The following is a 26,734-nucleotide window of genomic DNA, read 5'->3' as shown; positions in this document are numbered from 1 at the left end:
TCTCCCACAATGGCGTTCCAGTCTCCCATTATTATTTTGCAGCATTTTTTATTTTCGTCCATTATTCTCTCTATTACACTGTACGTTTCCTCTACAATTTGGTCATCATGTTCTGAAGTTGGCATATACACCTGGACAATCAGTAAATCTTTTTGTGCTCCTTTCAGCCTTACGCCAATAACCCGGTCATTTGCATAGTCTACATGTTCCACACATTTAGCCAATTCCTTTGTCATAATCATTCCTACTCCATTAATTCCTTTTACTTCTCCTCCTGAGTAGTAGAATACATATTCATCTGACTGCAACTCTCCATGTCCATTCCATCTTACCTCAGCAACTCCTACGAGGTCCATATGATTCTTTTCCATCTCTCTTTTAAGGTTTTCTAGTTTCCTGCTTGTAGCAGAGTTCTGACATTCCAGGTACCAATTCTCGTTTTGATTTTTTGCCTCCTTTCAAGTTGTCCCCCCCCCCCCCCCCCCTCCCCGGAGATCCGAATGGGTGACTATTTTACCTCCGGACACTGATTTAACATGAGGAAGCCATTTTTTTGCATAAAATGGAGACTGCATTATGCAGGGAAGATAATCTGCGGTGGTATTCCGTTGCCTTCCGCAGTTCTGGAGGCCGCCCCTAACATGGGATACAGACGCCTTTTGCAGCCGCCCGCTCCGGGTCAGACGCTGCATGAGAAGTATAGGTTGGAAAATGAAAGACCCCTAGCCCTCGAAACCTAATAGCGTCAGGGTCGGAAAAGAACAAGAGCTGGCCGAGGGTGGCCAGACAGCAAAGATAAAAGTGAGGAGCCTGGCATAAGTAAGTGGAAGCAATGCCAGGACTCAGCTCGGGACCCCGTGGTCGCCAGCCACGTATCACTAGGTGTGACTCCCTGAGGACAATGTTATGTACGCCGCCTTTTGGTTTCGCTAGTACTAGTATATTCTTCAGTTGACCTACATAGCACAGGATACGAATCAACTTCAGAGAAAACAACTACTGGTACGACTCTATCAGAGAGAGGTGTAATTCATAATGTCTACACACATGACTTAAAATTACCACAAGCGACGAGAATCATAAACACAGTCATTAATTTTTATTTACTGTTATGACATATTGCCGCAGAATATAACAGATTTGTTATCTACGACTTGAAAATAAAGAACTAATAACTATAATAAATGATAGTTAATTGAAACCCTCAGCTGCCGACAGGGGTTGGTGATACATCTCGATGGGGACAGCCCCGACCGGGACTCGAACCCGGTATCTCCTGCTTACATGGCAGACGCTCTATCCATCTGAGCCACCGAGGACACAGATGAATAGCTCGACTGCAGGGACTTGTCCCTTGCGCTTCCACGCTCCCCGTGAGACCCACATTCCCAGCTGTCCACAACCTACATACGTAATGTTCCTAATAGACTATAACTAAAATATGACGTCATTGGTCAAAGCCGACGAGTTGTATCCCATTCTTCAGTTGACACCGCGTTATTGATACCAATATTTCGATATTTTACTGTCCTATATAAGAAACCTATTCCAGATATGGCGGTGGATATGCACAAACAGCCACTCTATTAATTCAACGTAGAAAGCATTAGTGGACCACTAAACGTTAATGTGAAAAGATAGTAGTTGAGTGGCACCGTGGTTAAGAGGCCGTATCGAACTGTACGTTGCAGCTCGTGGTCGTGCGGTAGCGTTCTCGCTTCCCGCGCCCGGGTTCCCGGGTTCGATTCCCGGCGGGGTCAGGGATTTTCTCTGCCTCGTGATGACTGGGTGTTGTGTGATGTCCTTAGGTTAGTTAGGTTTAAGTAGTTCTAAGTTCTAGGGGACTGATGACCATAGATGTTAAGTCCCATAGTGCTCAGAGCCATTTTCGAACTGTACGTTGCCTAGAAATGTCTGGTTGAAGCCCGATTTACACGAGCGACATTATGGTCGAAATCGACTACTCGTCGTTGGGTGCGCGTAGCGTACTTGCGTGTAAGGCGCGGTTTTCACTGCGGCAATAAAAAGTGCGATACGACACGTTGCAATGAAAGATCGCGCAACGCTTCGCTTAGGGGCGCGACACGTGTTTTCACAGGAGCGATATTGCAAGCAGCCAGGCACGGCATGAGGCAGTAGTCTCGCGTGCGGCGCGTCGCTGCAAGCTAGGACTACGATATTTTTAAGAATATCGAGAATTCGGTGTATCGATATTTAAAAATGTATAATTATCAGCCCTCAATATAATGAAAGAAGTTATTGAAATATCGACGGAAAAAAGTCGACGTACCGGCCTATAAAAATATCGGCTGCACATTGTAAATGCCCTGTAAAACTGGCGGGGTTTCAGAGATGTGTATTCAAATATTGATTTATTATTAGATATTCTGTACATCAACGAGGTGTCCGCCTGCCTAATCCCCCACGATTGACGTCAACGCTTGGCGATAGCCGCTTTGTTGACAATGGTAACTGCATCCCAGTGCCACAATAAAAGGTGACCGTTGGGCCCGTCCTTCGGTTTCGTCACATATTCGACTTGTCTGGAACACATCATGTCGACTTTCCTTTCCTCCATTTCTGCAAACGTCAGCGGCTAGCAGTTGTAGTGTCAAGAGTTCGTGGTGAAGTTAAATGTTGCGGCTTCTGTCGGTGGCGCTGAGCGCCGATTACGTCATCATTTCCCCTCACACGTCTCCACATCTCGCAAAAGCCAATCCTGTCATTTAGATTTTTGTTCGTCATTTTCAGCAACTGTTTTTCAAGAATGCTAGTTGCGTTAAAAATTGTTACTCCATTCACACGGCCACCTCCCAGTGCAATCGGACCACTTCTTCGTGCCACCCATGTTTGCTTCACACAGTCAAAGTGAAACACTGGACATGATGAAAGCTCAGAAAATAGTAAGACTCCTTCACACAGTGAGAGTAAAATTACGTTCTACTACAATTTCAAAAGAACAATTTCAGATATTTACCAAAAACTGGGAGAAATATTAATAAATTGGCGACTCCATGACGTGTTGTGTGCACCACGACCAAATAGTGGATAGAATTGGAAGGAAAATAAGCATTGGCCGTGTTTTGTTGTTTTATTGTCAGCAAAATCGATTTTCGGTCACTTAGTGACCATCCTCATTATTGTAATATACAATTAAAATTGGTAGGCACTGGTATCAAGCTATAATCACAAGCTTAGAGCGATCACAAACTCAATGTGACTTCACAAGAGATTTTTTGGCCTGTGATTTTTTGGCCTGTGATTTTTTTTTTGGCCTGTGATTTTTTTTTGGCCTGTGATTTTTTTTCGCCTGTGATTTTTTTTTTGGCCTGTGATTTTTTTTGGCCTGTGATTTTTTTTTGGCCTGTGATTTTTTTTTGGCCTGTGATTTTTTTTTTGGCCTGTGATTTTTTTTTGGCCTGTGATTTTTTTTTTGGCCTGTGATTTTTTTTTTGGCCTGTGATTTTTTTTTGCCTGTGTTTTTTTTTTTTTTTGGCCTGTGAGCATTTCTTTGGGTGGGTTATTTTTTTTTGGGAAGGATGACATTTTTTCCGATTTCCTAGTATGTGATATAAATCTTCGATTGGTGCCTCTTGAAACATCAACATTTTGGTTACTGAAGCATCCACCATATGAGCACAATCAATTTGGCCACGTTCAAATTCACTGAGCTGCAATATAATGCACTCACAAGTATACAGAACACTGTAATGACCACAACTAACACTTGCAATACATTGAGATCATTGCACAGGAGCCGTTCATGATAAAATACTCATGTGTAACTTGCAGGCTTGATTAGCATCTGCGTTTACCTTCAAGCATGCATTTCTCGCGGTGTTTCCATATTTTTGTCCAACCCATGTTTATATATCTTCTGCAGGTTGTGGAGTATATTTGTTTACAATAAGATGGGGATTTTATGGTCTATTACGCCGCATGTTCTGAGAGTTGATGTACCCTGACCACTTGAACGAGTCCCCAGCTGAAGCATTGATGAACAGAGGCTCCAGAAGTCATTCCACTTCTCAGAAATCACCGGCAGAATTCAAGTCGCGATAGTTTGTCCGGACAGGATACAGATGCAGGTCCTTTTTGATAATGTGTATAGAGGACCAGCTCGTAATTCCCAGTTGCAAAAATGAATGGCGTTGAGACTTCGCCGGACTCTGGTGGAGACTTTCCTTCACCCGAGCAATGTTTCTTTGTGTTCGAACTGTTTTTGGTTTTTATTCAGCATAGAGCCCGTCTCCTGTTATTTTGCCAGTTAGTTTTGCTCTGCTGACCTTGCTGGTGTATTACAATCTTCAAGGCCCTTTACACGCTAAGGTTTGTCTGAGCAGACCATGTTTACAACGATCGTCTTCACATCTCGTCTGCGGTATTCAATTTGCATTTACACCTTCCAACCACAGCGTAGCTTGCGCACATTACTGAATGAGTAACCGTCGAGTGCAGAGTTTTATGGCAATGGCGACTTTATTTTCAAGAAACACTAGTGAGATAGTTTAGAGAACCGGAATTTGAAGCTGACTGCCACCGAAGTACATTTCGCGCAAGGACCAAGCAGGTAAGAGAAACCTGGGCTCGTACGGAGGTTTAAAAGTGGAACAGGAAAGGAAATGACTAGTAGTAGCACTGGGTACCCTTCGCCATATGTTCGCGTGTGCAGGATTACAGATCGGTTATACAGGCTGGCGCACGATAAGTCACCCGGCTGAATTTCGACACTACAAGTATGCTATTGGGGCAATAGCTTTCAAATTGTGCGCTCAACTTCGTGCAGTTCTTGGAAATTACGCCAGATGTCGTTGCGAGTTCATCGCTTCCGTTGAGAGTCCGCCATTTCAGTTTGCCGCGATGGCGGACAAAGGACGGTTGACCGTCGCACAAAAGACGAAGATTGTGTTACTGTTCGCGGCGACGAACAGCGTTACATTGAGACAGAGAAGGTTTCGTGCTCATTTGGGCACACGGTGGGCTCCCAGCCCACAGACAATACGCAGATTACATCAAAAATTTGAAGGTACTGGATCTGTTTTGGAGTGTCAGTGGCCACACGCACGCACCGTACGTTCGGCGCAATACACTGAAGCAGTTCGAGCGGCTTCGACTCGTAGTCCGAGTAAATCGACAAGAAGAGCCAGTGCCGAGTTGGGGATTCATGCCAATCTGTACATAGAATTATTCAATCCGATCTTCGCTTGTATCAAGATGACTGTGGCGCATAAGCTTACTGCGAGAGATAAGGAGCGGAGACTCCAGTTTGCAAGGTGGGCAATCGACCAAGACCAAGAGGCAGTGCTAGACAACACACGGTTTTCTGACGAAGCTGATTTTTACGTGAACGGTGTTGTGAACAAACAGAACGTTCGATTCTGGGCACGTGAACCTTTGCGAATAATCCACACGAAACAGACCTATGGGGAGAAAGTGTGCGTGCGGATCACCGTGTCAAGCCGTGGAATCATCGCTCTGTTCTTCTTTGATGCTACAGTAACCGGTGAACACTATTCACACATGCTGTGAAACCAGTTCTTTCCCCAATTCAAGGCCTCATGACTCCCATTGCAGACACAATGGTTCATGCAGGATGGAGCACGCCCCCATACTGCCAACGTTGGCCTTAGGGTATCGTCAAACAAATTTCCAGAACGTTACGCAGGAGAGGGATGTGGCTGCCACACAGCCCGGAAATCAACCCATGTGACTTCTACTTTGGCGGTTCCTTAAAGAGAAGGTGTACCACAGAAAATCGGAAAATGCAGTGCAATTTAGGGTCATCATTGTGTAGTTATGCCGCGCTATTCCAGAAGATTTTTGTGGGAGAGTCGCCACAAATGCACGTTGAAGAAGTTGTAAACCAAAACGGCAGTCATATTGAACGTGTGATTCATTAGGTTGTATTTCCAAGCTGTATTCTTTACGTCTACATCAATAAATTACAAATCTTGTCAACAACAAACGTGTTATTCATGAAACAAATCAGCTGACTTACCGTGCGCCGCCCTGTAATTAAACTTCGCTACTTGAGGGACCCTATGCAAAACGAGTGATAGTAGGAAATGCAACTTTGTTGAAACATTTGTAAGGACATCGGTAAAAAATACCAAATAACCCATTGAATGACAGATATCTTAATTTCCACGTTATGAGGCAACATTTGGTTTGTTTATAAATAACTCATCTGCTACCAGTCACGATTTTCTTCATTTCATTTTTCGCACGACTCGTTTCGGGAAATGATTCCCATTTTCAAGTGCGTTTTTTGTGTTTGTTATGTCATTCCTATGTGATGTTGTCGATGTGTGAGATTCTGATTCATTTCGTTGACTTTACTGCAATATATAAGAAAACACGCGATTTTTAGTTGGTTGTCGATCTTTTTGTGAAGTTAGTGACGAAATTTACAAGAATAAATGAAGGACATATAATGGATTTACTAGAAGAACTGGAGATATATTCACATTACAGAAAATATGAAGATAAAATATTAAACGAAAAACTTGAAAGTGAATTAGTGAATTTCTTCAGATGCTTCGATAGTATACTTAAATAAAAATAGTAACACATAGAAATAAGCATAATTGTAAAATAGACAGAAGTAAATTATGATCCAAATTGTTAAGGTAAATAACCTCTGTACAAAAGCATATCATACTCGGTGGAAGACCTATAATGTCACCTCTGTTGACTACTTGTAAGAACATCTGTGTCACTATTTTGTTTATGTAAAATGTTTTCGATGTTTAGAAGTGTACAGCAAGTTGCGTGTGATGTTTAGTGTGTGATGAGACTGCACAAATGGACTATAAGGAAACTGTAAGTACAAATTCTTCTAAATTTCGCCACTAACTTCACAAAAAGATCGACAACCAACTAAAAATCGCGTGTTTTCTTATATATTGCAGTAAAGTCAACGAAATGAAGCACAATCTCACACATCGACGTCATCACATAGGAATGACATAACAAACACAAAAAAACTCACTTGAAAATGGGAATCATTTCCCGAAACGCGTCGTGCGAAAAATGAAATAAGGAAAATCATGACTGGCAGTAGAGGAGTTATTTATAAACAAACCTGTTGTTTTCACAGTCGCAGGCTTTCAGAACCATTTATAATGGATCAAATCAGGGGTAACATTTAATTGCGCACCATGTTTACGTTCCAGTTTACAAACGTTGCCCAGTGTGACGACCACCTGCATCCACGACAGCCCGCAACCGCACTAGAGATACATCACAATTGTTCGCAGCACTTTCCGAAGGCTCAGCTATCGCGACACAGTTCGAAGATCCTACATTGTCCAGCATTCTCAACCATGACAACAGTAACTACTTAAATTTGTCCAGCATTCTCAACCATGGCAACAGCAACCTCAACAATTTGTGGGGCCTCTTCCAACAGCAATTTCCAAGTTGCCAGTTAATCCGAATTTACGAATCATGTTCTTCAAGCGAAGGACAGCATCACTTGCTGTTTTGATAAAAGAGCCTTAGGAGAAAAGCCCTGTTCACCTAGTACCGACCAATGTTGACTGTCTGCAGTTGTAGTGCACACTGATGCTTGTGTTTCAGCCCTACGTCGCCCTATCAGTACCGGCGCCTAACTGCAAGTCATCATGCACACAACTAACAACACAAGTCCTACAGCGTACTGTCTGGACTTAATTCCAATAAAGTTGAGTACCGATAAGATAAATAGTGTTCCTTCTACACCGGCTCAAACAGCAAAACTTAAATTAGTACTACCTTGTATATTCTTATATTGTCTTTCAACTCTCAATCTTTTGTCACGATCTGTGTGTTTTTTTTTTTTTTCTCTTCGGATGCAGGCCAACTGAATCTTTTTAATCCCAAATAGAGCACGTATTCCTTTCTTCTTCGGCTTATTTATCAAAAAGTCTACGTTCAGATGTTTTTGATTTGTTGACGAGTTTAGGTTCCTATGCCAAACTTCGACAGCATTCGTGGGCCTGTGCCACTGGCTCAAAACATTCCACATTTCAATTGGTACTTGTACAGGTCCCCCTTGATCGCGCAGACTTTCACACTTCACTATTACCGGTTTCGGCTACTGCCATCTTCAGATCTTTTACAAACAAAAACAGTGTGTAACCAATTTGCTGGTGCTAAATCTATAAAAGGCCTGGTGCTACATAAGAAAGGTAAAGTGTTTACATGATTAACAAGCGTGTATACCAGCCATACATGCCATAAAATATTCTGATATGGTATCAACGTAGTATCCACTGCGGGGCCGAACTTCGACCATAGATACTAGTAGACTGGTCTTGCTGTGCAGAAGCTATAGGGCTAGTGTGGCTCCAACGTAAACCACGTGACTGTTGGCAAAACGGGGCGGGATTTCAAATCAGCGGTCTGCCATCCTATGTTTGTATCGTATTTTACCCACATTTATCAATTGACTGCCAAACGCTTCCAACAAAAATTACTTTTTTATTTGCGAAAAATTATGTCAGGACTATATTTGACCTGGATTTGTTCACAGTACCATTTGTAAAATCTAACAAATACATCGAACCCCTCCGGTGGGCAGCGGGACGAAATTACTATAAACTATCAAGTAAAGTAAAATGTCGTTAAAATTCTTTTAAACAGTAAGAGAGGGCTCGTGTCAAAACTTTAAATATTGGATTCGCCGCGTTTTGAGCTCTAGTCACTTATAAAAGAAAATGGGATATGGGAATTACGTCAACTATAGGTGCCAAAATTGTCGACTTTAGGAGCAGGTCCATTTTAGAGTATCAATTTTAGGTGCACTTCAAAGGTTCAGTTCCTACTATTTTTACAAAAGTTTAAACTATCAGTTTAAAAAAAATGTTATTTTAGATGAAAGGAGAGAGTTTGAAGTTTCAGAAAATAATTTTGGAGCCTACATTTATTTAATAGTACTAGAAGGTAGGAAAAATTCTCTTCATGTGTCGACTATAGGTGCTCTTACCTTATTATAATCTCACTTGTATATACAAAATGGCGCGTATGTGCAGATGGCTTAAAGTTTTTCCGTTTCAGGGCCTGTATCCAAAGCTGCCTTCGGTTTTCATCCTTAGGGAACCTACGAGTAGGAACGAGAAACGGTTATACTTACTTCTGTAACCGAATTATCACAGATACTTTCCAAAATGTAATAGGAGTCTGACTTTACAGGCATCACTTTAAACACTTTAATTTACGTGATACTCTATTTCAAGTGTAAAAAACATATAAAAGTCACTTCAGGAGATTTCAATAAACGCATCTGCACTATTATAGAAACACACGTCAAATGTTATGCTATTTTCCCACAACAAATCGCTGAGTACAGCCGTAAGCGCAACAGGAAACAACCGTGTTCTGCCAACATTCACGTGACTTTAGCCCAGAAATGGTGGAGCCACACAAATGACGTCAGGGCCATTCTATTATATTTATGGTCGAAGGGGCTGAACCCTGGGTTCGGTGTGGGGCTGCGGTGGGGTGAGTGGTGGGTGGACTGCTGTGGCCTGTTGTGAGGTTGTCAACCACTGAGAGCTAAAACTTCCAGTGTATTGAATACAGTCACGTTTGAAGCTGCGAAATATGGATAAAATTACATTAGATAGAATTTGTAGCTGGTGTGACGAATGGCAGCTCGGTGGTGCACGAGTTGGTAACGTGCCAGCCAGCAGTGCAGACGAGGCAGCGCTGGCAGAGCGACCGCACTAAAAGTGAAGTCTGCAGGGGAAAGCGGGCTGTGGGTCAAGTGGTGGCGCCTCTGCCCTTTGTTCTTCCCGTGCTTTCCCTCCCCGGCACCTGCGGCTACGACGCCGGCCCAGAGAGCGCCAGCCGAGGCGTGCGCCACGCGGGTCGATACCGGGACCGGCGCTGCCCGCATTTCTGCGCCGCGCCGCAGCTGTGCGGCCGACACCGACTCTGTCGGCCGCTGACCGCCCGCGCTGTGCTGCACGCTCCTCAAGGTGGCCCGTATTACCTGCCGCGGAGCCTTAGTGCTGCACTGAAGATCCAGAGAAACTGGTACACCTGCCCAATATCGTGTAGCGCCCCTGCGAGCACGCAGATGTGCCACAACGAGACGTGGCATGTACTCGACTAATGTCTGAAGTAGTGCTGGAGGGAACTGGCACCGTGAATCCTGGAGGGCTCTCCATAAAGTCGTAAGAGTACCAGAGGGTGGATCTCTCTTCTGAATAGCATGTTGCAAGGCATCCCAGATATGCTCAATAATGTTCATGTCTGGGGAGTTTGGTGGCCAGCAGAAGTGTTTAGACTCAGAAGAGTGTTCCTGGAGCCACTCTGTTTGCAATTCTGAACGTGTGGGATGTCGCATTGTTCTGCTAGAATTGCCCAAGAACGTCGGAATGCACAATGGACATGAACGGATGCAGTTGATCAGACACGATGCTTACGTACGTATCGCTTGCCAGACTCGTATCAGGGGTCCCATATCACTCCAACTGCACACGCCGCCCACCATTACAGAGCCTCCACCAGCTTGAACAGTCCCCTGCTGACATGCAGGGTCCATGCATTCACAAAGTTGTCTCCATACCCGTACACACGCAACCTCTCGAAGCAATTTGAAACGAGACTCCTCTGCTGGGACAACATATATTCACAGCTAATGTCGGCGAGGCCTTAGGCAAGACGTAAAGTTTTGTGTTGTGCAGTCATCAAGCGTACAGGAGTGGGCCTTTCGCCCCGAAAGCCCATTTTGATGATGTTTCGTTGAATGGTTTCCACGGTGACACTTGTCGATGGCGCAACATCGAAATCTGCAACAATTAGCGGAAGGGTTGCACTTCTGTAACGCTCTTCAGCCGTCTTTGGTACCGTTCTTGCAGGATCTTTTTCCGGCCGCAGCGACGTCGGAGATTTGATGTTCTACCAGATTCCTCATATTGTCGGTACAATCATGGATTGGTCGTACGGGAAAATCCCCACTTCATCACTACCTCGGAGATACTGTGTCTCATTGTTCGTGCGCCGACGATAACATCACGTTCAAACTCGTTTAAATCTTGATAACCTGCCACTGTAGCAGCAGTAACCGATCTAACAACACCAGTCGCTTGTTGTCGCCAACTGCAGCGCGTATTCTATTTACATATCTCTGTATTCCAATACGCATGCCTATACCAATTTCTTTGGGGCTTCAGTGTAATACTCTGACGGAGAACAAAATCACAAAACCAAGAGTTGTGCGACATAAACGGTAGTTGGTAGGCCTATTTCTACATCTGAAAGATATCTCAGATCTCTTGCCCATCGCTTAAGATTGGCTCTAGTAGCGCCACTATGAAGTTGCAAATCAGGTTTCACTTCAATAGACGCAGAAACGGTCATCAGCGATAGTTAGCTTTGAGATTCGACTTAGCGAGTCGATATTAGCCGAGAATGTCTTCAAGGCGACGAGGTGCCATGATCTACGCCTAACTGAGTCTAAATGAGGTCCTGTAATAGGGTTGCGAGAATCTGGATGTTGCTTATGCGGTACTGAAGAAAGACTTGCCAAGTACGTAGCCACTGTACATGACTACTGGCAGCAGCAGCCACGAGAACATACGGACGCAAGAAGACCGGGATCCGTGGCAACAGCGAGAAGAAGACCATCGTGTTCGGCGTATGGCCGTGGCGCATACTACTGCATCTCCAGCAGTGACTTAAGTAGCAGGTGGCGCCACAGTGACAGAAGGAACTGTTACAAATCGGTTACTTCAAGGACAACTCCGAGCCAGCGTGCATTCAACTGATCCCAACCACCGCCATTTGCGGCTTCTGTGGTGTCAAGTGAGAGCTCATTGGAGAGCAGGATTCTACCATGGTGTGACTGTTGGCCATGGGTTAGGAGCAGGGAAATTGAGGGCCTGCAACCAAATTGTCTGCTTGCTAGACGAGCTTGACCTACTGCTGGACTTAAGGTCTAGGGTGCGATTTCGTTTGACACAGGAGTATTCTCTTGATCATCCCACTCGCCCTGACCACAAATTTGTACGTCAATCTGGTGATTCGACCTATTGTGTTGCCATTCATGAACAGTGTTCCAGTGGGTGTTCTCCAACAGAATAACGCTCGCCCATATACAACTGTTTTAATCCAACATGCTCTGCGGAGTGCCTTGCCCTGCTCCATCACTGGAACTGTCATCAATCGAGCACATGCGGGGCATCATCGGACGACAACTCCAGCGTCATCCAAAACAGCATTAACAAATGGTTCAAATGGCTCTGAGTACTATGGGACTTAACTGCTTAGGTCATCAGACCGTAGCGGTCGCGCGGCTCCAGACTGTAGCGCCTAGAACCGCACGGCCACTCCGGCCGGCCAGCATTAACAGTCCGTGTATTTTTATTTGTTATCAAGTACAGCAGGCTTGGAACTCCATCGCACAAATTGACGTCCGACACCTGTGCAACACAATATATGCACGTTTGCATTCTTGGATTCAACATTAAAGGGGTTATATCGCTTATTCATGTACCATCATTTCACATTTGCAGTGGCGTACCTTGCGAATACATATACCTGTTATCAAACAATGTTAATCACTTAAATATGTTACCTAGACAAATGTATTTTCGACATATTATTACCCTACATTAATGATTCTTTTGATTTTGGCTATTTCTTTCTTTTTCGTCAGTGTATACCGCGATATCGGGAGACTGACGCATCAGTTGTCCCAGAAGTGACGTTTATTTAATTCAACCCTTTCAGACTAATTGGCTACAGTTGTGTTCATTGTTTGCTGTGTATTACCTGCAAGAGAAATGTTTTGCCTCAGTAGAAACCTCTTGTACACTTTTGTGAATGTTCAGCCTTTTCAGCACGTACAAGTGCTGCGACCTGTTTATAAAAATATTAACAATCGAATGAATGTAGCAGTAGGCACCGGCTTCTGACCTCCAGAATATACGGAAGTGATTAGTTAATTACAGGGTGACAATTATTGAACTGTATGAAATAAAATCATCATAACTTCTGGAAGGTTGGCGTTAGGACGTTCAAACTGCACGGTTGGCCGCGAGGCATGATGGGAATTAGTATACGCATGGGCTTTTGCTTTAGCGACGAAGCCTACTTTCATTTGGATAGGTTCGTCAATAAGCAAAATTGGCTCATTTGGGGGACTGAGCTATCGCATTTCGCGACCGAGGAATCTCTTCATCCTAAATGGATGACTGTGTGGTGTGCAGTAACCGGTCACGGAATAATCAGTGCGATATTCCTTGATGGCACGGTGACTAGCGAACGGTACGTGAAGGCTTTGGAAGATGATTTGATCCCCATTATCCAAAGTGACCCTGATTTCGACAAGATGTGATTCATGCAAGACGGAGTTCGACCCCATCGAAGCAGGAGAGTGTTTGATGTCCTGGAGGAGCACTTGGCGGACCGCATTCTGGTTCTGGGGTACCCAGAGGCCACTGGTATGGCCCCCGATTGGCCGCCATATTCTCCGGATCTGAACACATACGACTCCTTTGTGTTGAGCTGTATTAAAGACAAGGTGTACAGCAATAACCCCAAAACAACTGCTGAGCTGAAAACAGCCATTCAGGAGGTCATCCACAGCATAGATCTTCCGACACTTCAGTGGGTCTTGCAGAATTTCGCTATTCGACTACGCGACATCATTGCCAATGATGCTAGGCATATCGAGCATTTCATAACCTAAATGGGAATATCTGAAGTGCCATTTATATATTGAATAAGGTTTGTGCACACAGCAGTTTGTAGCTAATTTTCGTTTCTTTTTCATATAGATCAATAGTTGTCACCCTATATACTCCTCTGTATTACTGAATATTATTACCATTATTTTGCATGGGAATTATTGAATGGTCAGTTTATTTATTACAACAGTGAATATTTCAGAATTAACTAATTTAATCCATAAAAAGAAGCCAGGCTTACAAATCATGTTTTGAAAAGGGGTACCTAAATGTTTATAAAATGGTTCAAATGGCTCTGAGCACTATGGGACTTACCTTCTGAGGTCATCAGTCCCCTAGAACTTTGAACTACTTAAACCTAACTAACCTAAGGACAGCACACACATCCATGCCCGAGGCAGGATTCGAACCTGCGACCGCGCGGTGCCAGACTGTAGCGCCTAGAACCGCTCGGCCACTCCGGCCAGCAAATGTTTATACATCTTGCACCTAAAATCATTAAAACCATTAGAGCATGTAGGAAAATTACTCTTTCTTCAGAAGAAATTCGGATCTGAAACGGTTAAAAATACGGGACGATTCAAGAACGAAGGACAGATTTCATTTGTTTACAACAAAGTATGCAAAATAGAAAAACACTGCGCATGTAATTGGATAGAGCAAGACACAGTTTTATGTTCGCCCAGACTCTATACCATACACTCAACATTAATACAATGCGTTGCACGAGAAACATCGAAACGGTTGTCCATTTCATTCCACACATGAATCAACAAGCAGATGCTTAAATCACGCGCCAACACCTCGCGCGCGCGAACGGGGTCCGTCGCTCCCGGCCGCATTTCCCGCGCCGCGGCGCTCATCCGCAGACCGCGACCCGTTCCTCCAGCAGAGGGCTCTGGTATTCGACGCTGTCTACGATTGGTCTTCGATGACGTTATGCCCCGCTGGCGCCTGCGCCGTTCTAAAAAGCCAGCATATAAATTGGCGAGCTTCTCAGCACCTGAAGATGACGGGCAGTTGTCTCGCTGAAATATTATCCGGCGTAATTCCCTGGAACCTATCAAGCAAATGCAGCGCCGGGAAAGCCTCAAACAGCATAGTTTCGTTGTTGTTTCGCAATAGCAAGCCCCTACCTGTTCCTGCATTATTGTTACAGCTAGCACAGTGAGAAGTTGTGTTGTCATAGGTTCACGTGAGCTACAGTAATTTAAAATAAACCGCGAGTGTGTCGTCTTAGTGTACAAAGTACGTCACACGCCCGGTCATGTAAGTAATATTTCCTTCCCGTGTGGTCTAACGTACGGCTTTCCGCACTGGGAAGGAGCTCCTGGTCTCCGGCACGAATCCGCCCAGCGGACTTGTGTCGAGGTCCGGCAAGCGGGCCAGTCTGTGGATGGTTTTTAGGCGGTTTTCCATCTGCACCGGCGAATGCGGGCTGGTTCCCCTTATTCCGCCTCGACCATGTCGGCGATTGCTGCGCAAACAAGTTCACGTACGCGTACACCACCATTACTCTACCACGAAAACATGGCATAGGGGTTACACTCGTCTGGTGTGAGACGTTCCCTGGGTGTGAGGGGGGGGGGGGGGGGGGGAGGGGGGTCCACCGCGGGCCGAACCGCACAATAACCCCTGAAAGAGTGATTCGGTGTGGGGCGGCAGAGGGTTGAAGGTTGAAGTGGACCACTGCTGCTGTGGCGGGGACAGAGCCTCCCGTCGTTTCTAGGCCCCCGGTTAATATACAATACAATTTTTCCTTCACTTTTATTTCATTCCTTTTTAATCGAATCAAAAGACAACGCGTGACAAGCAGGTATATCGCTGTGCAGGGTGAGATCAAAGCTGACAGACAACGAGCTTGATTGGTTACTCAACGAGGGTCCAGAGTTCAACTCTGTACCAGACAACGAAAACGATGACGACTCTGAAGAAGGAGAGGAGTTTATCACACGAAGTGGCCTCGATTCAGATGATGACTGTGAAGAGCCACTCTCCACTCGTGGTATTTTTATTGGGAGGGACAAAGGTTTAAATGGAATAAAATGTGTCCTAATGTGACTTTGTAAACAAAAAGCAAGAATATTGGGAAAATATTCCCTGGGGCTACACGTGTTGCCAGAGGGGTCACGAGTGAAACAGAGGCTTTATGGACAACGCTTATACACGAACATATACATTCAAACTAAGAAAGAATGTGTACAATATTCCAGAGAAAGGGACGCTAGGAAAACTAAAACATGTGAAATAATGGCATTGTTGGGATAATTGTACCTCATCGGGACTAAGAAAGCAAACCACACAAATGTCATTGAACTATGGACAGCAGATGGTACTGGTATGGAGGGTACGAGAGCTGCTCCTTTTACAATGTGCCCGTTTCGACGACAGGAGTTAAAGTCAAGAAAGAAGAGTAACTGATAAACTTGCTGCAGTAAGGAAAATATTGGATGCCTTTTTGGTGAACTGCAAGATCTCTTATAGTGTAGGACAATTTGTGACAGTAGACAAAAAGTTGCAGGCTTTCCGGTGTCGCTGTTCTTTTGTTCAGTATATCCCGAACAAACCGGAGAAGTACGGGACAAAGAATTTTGTTTTAGCGGATGATAAAACATTCTTCACTAGTAACATTAAAGTACATTGTGGAAAACAACCTAAAGGGCCATACGATGTTTCTAATTCTTCCTGTGATGTATGAAGGCTAGTTACACTGAAGGCTCAGGAAGAAACGTTACAATGTATAATTGATACACTAGTTATTCCTTAGCCTACTCCCTTTCGAAAAAGCAGCTCACATGCATCGGCACATAGAGAAAAAAGAAACGCGAGATTCCACCAGAATTTTTACTTGGAATATGTAGGGCTATCCACTCCTCTTCATTTAGTTTTCAGAATGATGTGATCCTAGTTTCGTATGTGGCGAAACAAAACAAGGCAGTTAAATTACTTTTAACTATGCACGATCTTGGAACCAGTGACAAAGTTATAGATAAACCAGAGATTGTTTTGGATTACAATATGGCGGTTTACTTTGCCCGATACCTAGTACCAAGGTGGTCGTTCTACCTAGACAACTGGAACTTGTTCTGTATGTACAAAGTTACATCGTTCTGCGAGCCTGTCTTCTGTGTCTGACATTACATGAGGGTACTCAAATCTCTGTTCCACCTTATCCCGTTCTATGCAGTTCCTTCACAAGACTTGCGAACTGACGGCCCCATCAGCTCGGAAACCTGATTACATTTGTCTCAACTGTGACGTAATACTATTGCTGCAGACTTGGGTGGGCGTTATTGCGATTGTAATAAGCCCATTGACAGCTGTAGCTCAAAGGCAAAACAACACGATGTACAAGGAACACCAGCACTTAAGCCTCACGTCGCGGAGCTCTTAAATGCGAGCAAACTTAGCTACTTGTAAATACCCAGCGAGAAACAAGACGCATCATAAAATGGGTGATCGTACTTTCTTCCTTTATAGCTTTTGTGGCAATGATTCTCTGTTTTTGTGTGTGACTATACTGCCCTAGAATGAATGTCTCCTGCACAACGGAGTGTGTGTCTATTTCTCTATCTTCCGGGGACTCTCCTCTGTGTACTGCTCTACATTGCCTCGTCACCTCCCCCTCCCTACTTTCTCCCCCTCCCTACTTTCTCCCCCTTCCTTCCCTACTTTCTCCCCCTTCCTTCCCTACTTTCTCCCCCTTCCTTCCCTACTTTCTCCCCCTTCCTTCCCTACTTTCTCCCCCTTCCTTCCCTACTTTCTCCCCCTTCCTTCCCTACTTTCTCCCCCTTCCTTCCCTACTTTCTCCCCCATCCTTCCCTACTTTCTCCCCCATCCTTCCCTACTCACTCCTGGTTGCTGCCCACACTCCTGTCTCGCTCTGTTATGTGTGGTGGAAGAGACAATCAAAAAGTTCAAAAGTCTCTAAGTAGAGAATTGGTGTGCTAGTCAGGCAAAATCGTCGTGAGCATTGAGTCAACCAGGCTATAATGCCCGAATCATGAAGGGACTGTTAAAAAGAAAAGTCATCTTGGTAAGAATTTTGACAAGTAGAGCCTGGTAAACCAGATGGAGATGTACAGTGCTTGACACTTTCCCCAGCCCAGTGTGAGATGATGAGAATTAAAACACAGCTTCTTTCGAGCTGGCTGAATTGAAGTAAAAATGCAATGCGGTGATGTACCATCTATAAGCAAACGGTCCCAACGCGATATAAAGAGATCACTAGTTGACAAGCAGGCTAGAGTTCAACAGGTCGAGAGTTCCTGCCAGCCGACTGCAGAAAATTATGTGAGTGAAAGAATCTGTACAGTAAAGCTTGTACACTAACAAGGACTTGCATTCTTACCTGTCCTATCTGTGTACTGTGGATAGTTAGTCTGTCATGGCTTACTGATTGTCACTTACAGTGTTACGGGTAACGCAAACTGAGGGTTCGATTTGAACAATAACAAACTGGCGCCTTTTCATGATTAGAGTCAAAGTGATAGGGAAGGCAGGCCATTTGTTCTGGTAATATGAGTATCCAGTAAGCCTCATTTATAGCCTATGCTCATTGAAAATTATGACCCAGTGCTGATGAAAACTCGGACTCGGAAGGAAGTAATAAAATAAAAAGATACCAATCCAGAAGCTCGTTTCGTCATTTCTACCTCCCTTGCTTGATACCCATGTATTTTTGTATTTTTTGCAACAACAGAGACTTAATAAACCTCAAGTAGACTCTGTTGCCGACGTATTCCTCAGCCAAAGAGTCGGTGGAGCTGAGAAATGCCACATCGGTTCCTATTCGACTGAGAGCCACCTAAGTACGCTGCGACCGCCGTCCGGTTACGACCAACGCCATCGGCGCACCGAGTTGGAGACACTCGTTTGATAAAACACCGTGCCCTGCTGCTTGTAGAACAACTGCCTGCTGACATCCTCGTCGGACAGGAATCGTCAGCCGGTCAAGAAATTTTTCTAATGCAGCGCCGGCCTGTGTGACCGACCGGTTCTAGGCGCTTCAGTCTGGAACCGCACCACCGCTACGGTTCGAATCCTGCCTTCGGCATGGATGTGTGTGATGTCCTTAGGTTAGTTAGGTTTAAGTAGTTCTAAGTTCTAGGGGACTGATGACATCAGATGTTGAGTCCCATAGTGCTCAGAGCCATTTGAACCATTTCTAATGCACCGACGGCGTAATAATCGTATGGGAAGAGATCAGGACTATGGGGCGCGTGCTCGAATGTGTCCCACTTGAGATGGCGCAAGTTCTGCGGTACGATATTTGCGGTATGGGGACGTGCATAATCATGAAGCAGTACGGGACTTGGCGCACCATTCCACTACGGTGGTTTTCGACAAGCATGCTGCCCCATAAACATTCTTCATTCTGTAATGGATGTCTGCCAGTCTTTGGTAGCCAAGAAAGAAATATTAGCACGTTGGTCCTGTTTCGATACATTTGGTAATAACGTTCCAGCACTTACAGGACGCAGGTCAGAAAACACGAATAGCACGCTAATCTCTTGACTACATGTCGGTGCTTACATACCCGCATCGAAGTTGCATGTACGCTGCAGCAACGCCCCTTGTATATAAAGGCTTTATTGCAATAGTGGTACACCTTCAGTTATGTTCATTTCGAGATAATGAGGCTTAAACATAGTTGGGTGATGACAAATCTCTGACTAGGATATCTGAAAGATTTTTTTCTCCTCCCCCTCCAGCACAGACCATGAAGGCCCAAAGGTACCGACTGGCCGCCGTGTCATCCTCAGCCCACAAGCGTCAGTGGATGCGGATATGGAGGGGCATCTGGTCAGCACACCCCTCTCCCGCCGTATGTCAGTATCCGAGACTGGAGCCGCTACTTCTCGGTCAAGTAGCTCCTCAGTTTGCCTCACAAGCGCTGAGTGCACCCCGCTTGCCAACAGCGCTCGGCAGACCGGATGGTCACCCATCCAAGTGCTAGCCGAGCCCGACAGCGCTTAACTTCGGTGATCTGACGGGAACCGGTGTTACCACTGCGGCAAGGCCGTTGGCATCTGAAATATTACAGACAATTATTTGTTGCAAGGGCTTACGGTTTCTTTCTATTGTCATCACTTAATTATGTTTAACACAGGAAGGACCACGTGGGTAATTTTTGACCCACGAGCTGTTTTCGAGGACCCTAACCCCCTGTATAATCATCACAGGTTCAAACTCTCCCGTGACTTTTTTCGTTTTTTCGTGTTGAACAACTCACCAAAATACCATCCCCTTAGCGCACCTAGAAGCAGGAAAAATTTGCCTGTTATACCAGTAGTACCATGTGGGTCATTTTTGACGCATATGCAGTTTAACGCAAACTGATGTCTGTATTACTGGTTTTGTGACACTAAATAGCTTTTGGGCGTCCCTCGACTTTATTCACGAGATTACGACACTTTGGGCAAAAAAAAAAAAAAAAAAAGAAAAACAAAAAAAAAAAAACCATGAAATACGAAGAATTCGAAGGTCGAGCGATATTTTATATCAGCGTGGCTTTCTGTTTTCTATGGACTGGCGACATACTGAAATAGGGAGTGACACTGGGAAGCTACTGAATAACATATTATACAGTGGTGAAGCCCCCCCCCCCCTCCCCCTCCTACGTTGCTGTCTGTGCACTGCTGTAGCTCTGTTCCACGACAGCAGATGTCAGGCGCGTCGCCGTTACGTAACTTCACAACTTCACCTCAACTGGCAGATGAGCTGAAACAAGAAGGAACAAGTTTAGTTGGCACACTTCGGAGGTCGCTCACAGACCTGCGGTGGGAAGTGGAGAGTAGGCATTGTATCAAACCCACTTATAAGTCAGGCGACAATCTTGTCCCAACATACCAAGGGAAGAAGTAAAAAAAAAAATCCTTATTCTGAGTAACATACATGCTGGATGTCAGGTAAATGAGAATCGTGAGAAGAAAATTCCAGAAACTGTGAACTTTTATAATGAAACTCAGGGTGGAGCCGACATAGTTGACCAAATAGCTGAACACTACAGCGTCTGAGCTGGCACCCACCCATGGCCCGTGCACGTCTTTTACAACATTCTTGACCCTGCCATGATCAACGCTCACACCATGATTTCACGACGAGACTTTGAAAAGTAGCAGATAAGCCTGGTGCCCCCTACAAACTACAGAGAGGAACCAGCGTCTCCTTGCAGACACTCGATATCGGCGCTGGCCGATATGGAAATAGAGGTGTTGTCCAGTTCAGGTTTCCTCCGAACAACAGGGGGAAATTAAACGTCGGACGTATGCTTCAAGTGCGACAGACGTGTGCAAAAGCTGTCAAACAAAAACACTCCTCGAATGTCTGAACTGTGAGCCTATCCCAGTTTTGGCAATTCTCTCAAGTCTTTGTTCTTAAATATTTTCAAATGTTTATAATTATAGACTGAAGTTATTTGTTCCTATGTTTTAGTTCTTTGAATGAAACAAGCAAGAAAACACGCAGAGCATTATAGTCACCTGCTGCGTTATAAAAGATTTCACATATACTTGTTGTTGTTGTGGTCTTCAGTCCTGAGACTGGTTTGATACAGCTCTCCATGCTACCCTATCCTGTGCATGCTGCTTCATCTCCCAGTACTTACTGCAACCTACATCCTTCTGAATCTGCTTAGTGTATCCATCCCTTGGTCTCCCTCTACGATTTTTACCTTCCACGCTGCCCTCCAATGCTAAATATGTGATCCCTTGATGCCTCAGAACATGTCCTACTGACCGGTCCCTTCTTTTTGTCAAGTTGTGCCACAAAATCCTCTTCTCCCCAATTCTATTCAATATTTCATCATTAGTTATGTGATCTACCCATCTAATCTTCAGCATTCTTTTGTTGCACCACATTTCGAAAGCTTCTATTCTCTTCTTGTCTAAACTATTTATCGTCCATGTTTCACTTCCATACATGGCTACACTCCATACAAATACTTTCAGAAATGACTTCCTGACACTTAAATCAATACTCGATGTTAACAAATTCCTCTTCTTCAGAAACGCTTTCCTTTCCATTGCCAGTCTACATTTTATATCCTCTCTACTTCGACCATCATCAGTTATTTTGCTCCCCAAATAGCAAAACTCATCTACTACTTTAAGCGTCTCATTTCCTAATCTAATTCCCTCATACTTAATACTTACCTTACTTGTGTTAAAGTAAAAATACTATTGGCACTCAAATAAACGATATGGTTTCGATTCTGTTTCAATCTTTTTATAAAGAAAAACATTGTAACGTTCTTTTTCTTATTTGTTTTAACGATGATTGGTGAAAGATTGTGGAATTACTTCTGTAAAACTTAAAATAAATAAGTTTTTTTCTGAAAATTTATGTTCGACAGTGTACTATTTGCTTTAGAGTCCAAATTATCATTTGGTTACACTTTAGAGTCTTCCTGAACGAATTGTCAACAAGGCGACACTCGAAACACCACCCAAATACAAATAAAACGGTGGTTTCCTGCTGTCGGTAAATAATAACCCACATGGGACTACTAAAGGTACGGCGAAGTCCGGTAGTTCTAGTGTTAACTCTCGTATAACTCGAAATGAACAGAAATGGAATTGTACCACTATTCAAAAAGGCCTTCATATGTTTTTTATAGTTCTCTCAATTTTAATGACACCACTATATTGTTCATGCTTGTGGTTTCGCAGCACACAATGATAGCGTTTTGCCTTATACGACACGGTCAGTATTCTTGCGCTAACTGTCTCTTTCTCATTTGTTTCAGGTACGTTGACGAGTTTCCTATTCTACATCTCGTTATTGAGTTGTAAGAGGCAAGCTGCTGTAATCGTTATAAAAAGCTATGGAACGTAAGTGTCTGGCGTCTATTTCCATTTGAAGGGTTTCGATTCAAAATCGGGCACGAGAGACTGCAGTTGCTCTCACGTCTTAGAAGTGATGTAAATACAGAAACTACAGTAGTACGATATGAGTAGATATCCAATCCTTTAAGAATCGAACTTCAATGTGTAAAACAGTTTCAAACTTGTGACTACTTTACAAATAGTGTTAATGTGTTGAATATTTGTCATTACGGCTGTAAGAGAGAATGGACTTCATAAAGGTCTGAAATTACAAGTTTGTGTAAAGTTTGTCTGAAGTCGCAAAATACTCTAAATCTAAATTACTGGGTGAGTATTTTCTGGGTAATTTTCCTGTCGCGAGTCACATTGCCTTCACATATATTACACAGATCTTACTTGTAGCACTTACCTCACTGAATCAAACCTGTAACGTATGCTTGCATCACTTAATGAATAGATTATCGCAGCATTTTAAATTTTGAAATTCGGCCCATAGTTACGAGGAATACTGAAATTCAAATTGTTCTTTCCCCTGGAAGCCGTTAGGTAGGCAACCTGTAAATGAGAACCATGAAGTTGGATAACCGTTGTTGTTCTTGTTGTTGTTGTGGTCTTCAGTCCTGAGACTGGTTTGATGCAGCTCTCCATGCTACTCTATCCTGTGCAAGCCTTTTCATCTCCCAGTACGTACTGCAGCCTACATCCTTCTGAATCTGCTTAGTGTATTCATCTCTTTGTCTCTTTACCCTCCACGCTGCCCTCCAATACTAAATTGGTGATCCCTTGATGCCTCAGAACATGTCCTACCAACCGATCCCTTCTTCTAGTCAAGTTGTGCCACAAACTCCTCCCCAATTCTATTCAATACCTCATTAGTTATGTGATCTACCCACCTAATCTTCAGCATTCTTCTGTAGCACCACATTTCGAAAGCTTCTATTCTCTTCTTGTCCAAACTATTTATCGTCCATGTTTCACTTCCATACATGGCTACACTCCACACAAATACTTTCAGAAACGACTTCCTGACACTTAAATCTATACTCGATGTTAACAAATTTCTCTTCTTCAGAAACGATTTCCTTGCCATTGCCAGTCTACATTTTATATCCTCTCTACTTCAATCATCATCAGTTATTTTGCTCCCCAAACAGCAAAACTCATCTACTACTTTAAGTATCTGATTTCCTAATCTAATTCCATGAGCATCACCCGACTTAATTCGACTACGTTCCATCATCCTCGTTTTGCTTTTGTTGATGTTCATCTTATACCCTCCTTTCAGGACACTGTCCACTCCGTTCAACTGCTATTCCAAGTGCTTTGCTGTCTCTGACAGAATTACAATGTCATCGGCGAACCTCATAGTTTTTATTTCTTCTCCATGGGTTTTAATACCTACTCCGAATTTTTCTTTTGTTTCCTTTACTGGTTGCTCAATATACAGATTGAATAACATCGGGGAGAGACTACAACCCTGTCTCACTCCCTTCCAAACCACTGCTTCCCTTTCATGTCCCTCGACTCTTCCAACGGATAACCGTTAAAGATACAAATTGTCAATTGGGGGAATGAGTGGATGTGCGCGAATCAGTTCATGTGATATAATTAATTGAAAATTGTTTATCCTTGGATTACGAGAATGAAACTTCAATTGCTCAATTAAACGTAATAATTGAAGACTCTTCACAAAAGTCAACGTGTACAAAAAAATTCGAAAAACGCACTTAATTGGATTATTTAACGGTATACATTGCTGATATCTTACAAAATTATATTTCAGAAGTAGACTCGAGAGGCATAATACAGGGGTGAAAAACATGTTTATAAGATTTCAGTTGGAAATGAAAAACCTATAGATCATATGTAAAAATAACAGCGAATAGACATAATTTGGTACCAATTAACTGTATACCTGGTGTAATTCTTCAGTTTCTCCCGTCGTATTTGTTGCTCGAACAGTCCACGGGTATACTGCTGGTTCATAGTGTACAACGGGCACAATATTTCGGCGATGTATACCTGGTTCTTATAGTTAAACTTGCCCTATTTAACACTTTATAACACAGAAACTAATTACCGTAAGAGGATCAAACTTGGCAGCATTAATGTGAAGGACATGGGGAAGAGAAATAAAGCAGAATCAGTTCAATTGAAACAATTTTAGTGTGCTGCTACGGTGCATCATATCATTCCATATCGGTACCATTATTGCTGCAAAAGGGGCTCCATATGGCGTCCATCAGTGTCCAGAAGAGTCTGAAAGCGCAGTATTGCATTCTGCACAGAGGAATGAAGCATGCCCGTAGGTACGCTGGCTACCTCTCTCGATATGCTGCGCTTCAGATCAACACGTGTGTGAATGTTCCCCTGGTACACCCTGTCCTTCAGGTAGCCCCACAACCAGAAATCACAGGGAGTGAGATCAGGTGGTCGTGCCGGCCAAGCATTTGGGAAATACCGGCTGATAATTCAATCGTTTGAAAGTGTGTTTCGGAGAAGCAGGTTAACTTCGCAGGAGATGTGCGGTGGGGGCCATCTTGAATGAAAACTGTCCTGTGCCTCTCTCTCCTGTACGGTGGGTATGACATGCTGGCAAAGCATATCGCAGTAGCGCTGGCCAGTCACACTCCACGCCTTTAGTCCTTGAGCGCCAACCTGTCCAAAAAAGAATGGACCAATGATGAACGCAGCCGTGAAGCCACACCGTACGGTGACATGTTCACCGTCGAGAGGAACTTCATGCACAGTGACTCCCGTCAGTAATATAAACAACGTCTCTGTCCTTGTTACGATACTATGTTGTTAAAATTTCAACTTTAGAAAAAAAAATAGACCAATCCTTCGTATTTTCTGTATTTTTAAATAGATAAATCACTCTTACATCCTTTTAAACAAAGACGTAGCCCTAATTATTTTATCATCATTTTATAAATTAAATGATCTTGGAGTGAAATTTCTTCAACTCATAAATACTTTGGATTACGTATATTGCGTTAATTTGTCACTCAAGAATCTCTAATTTTGACTGTTATTTTTAGTCGTAAAAGCTGAGTCAGGCGTTTTTTGAGGCACAGAGTAACGGCCGTTAATATTCCACCGTTTAACATCTCGCTTTTTTAAATCATGAGGAATGATTTCTCTCAAACAGCAATTACTTAGTAACTCTGGGCTACATGAGAAGACGTGGACTAGGTTTTGACTTTTGAACAAAATAACAATCTATTTCCTTCTCTTTAGTAACTATGCGCAGAGAGAAACGTTGCGTGACAGACAGACCTACATCCCCACTCCGAGCGAAATGAAGTAAAAAAAAAAATCAAACAAAAATTCTAGGTGGAAAATTTTCACCCACTTCAAGTGTCAACTATTCGCGATCAGACTAACAAAACCTAAATGAAACTGTCACTATTAACTACAGGAATAATGGTTGCAGTGGAACTCCACTTAAATATGGTTCAGCTCTGGTCTTGATCAACACGAAGCACTACTATCGCAGCTTTATAAAACTGAAAAAAAAAGCACACTGGTATGGGTGTTCCGGCAACACTCTTCAAATCTCTACAAAAATCGAGAACACCGCTCGACAATAAAATAATTCAATATCCACAAAATCCTATTCACATATCACCTGAAATAACACAATCGTCCAGTACTGTTAGGGCCGTTACTCTTTGCCTCAGAACACGTCTGCCTCAACTTGTATCCTTAATCACAGCACCCACTTTGCAGGCACGCTATAAACACCATAAACGGAACCCAGACTCAAATAGCTTCGGTTCGATCTCTGAAGACAAACTGTACTTCTTCGATTCACGACTGACAATAGTCAGAAAACGCGTAGCAGCGTTACAAGTACAAAACTTAAACCCCTACTCACCTAACCGAAGAATGCGTCACTGCGATAATTCTTTAATTCAAATCGAGGATGGCAATAAAATTAAATTATTTCCAGTCTTTGATATTGAGACCTGTACCCATTGCTGCAATCTCTCACCGAAATCATACTTTTGAAATTTCGGAAACCTCCCACCTGCACAGTACATCGATACAACCGTCCGATTAATAAATATCGACAGCTAACCGCATCAGCTCAAGTTAGCGAAGAAACAGCAACTAAACATCCGGTCCTTACGACCCTCTACGTACAAACTTACTTCCTCTTCCAGGGTGGCAGTTATTGAGCTATATAAATCAAAATCGTCATAACTTCACGACGGTTTGAGT

General features: G+C 43.6%; 1 protein-coding gene and 1 pseudogene across 2 annotated transcripts in view; one reads left to right on the top strand and one right to left on the bottom strand.

Annotated features, from left to right (window-relative positions):
• The window catches only part of LOC124552730 (calcium-binding mitochondrial carrier protein Aralar1), a 719,518-nt gene that overhangs the window by 26,153 nt on the left and 666,631 nt on the right, over positions 1-26,734 (top strand). The window lies entirely within an intron of this gene.
• Positions 19,592-19,709, bottom strand: LOC124552917 (annotated as a pseudogene).

This window comes from Schistocerca americana, chromosome 10 (genome assembly GCF_021461395.2).
Source record: "Schistocerca americana isolate TAMUIC-IGC-003095 chromosome 10, iqSchAmer2.1, whole genome shotgun sequence".
In the NCBI taxonomy this organism is placed as follows: Eukaryota; Metazoa; Arthropoda; class Insecta; order Orthoptera; family Acrididae; genus Schistocerca; species Schistocerca americana.
The sequence above is the reverse complement of the archived record's forward strand: the minus strand, read 5'-3'. Positions and strand labels throughout refer to the sequence as shown.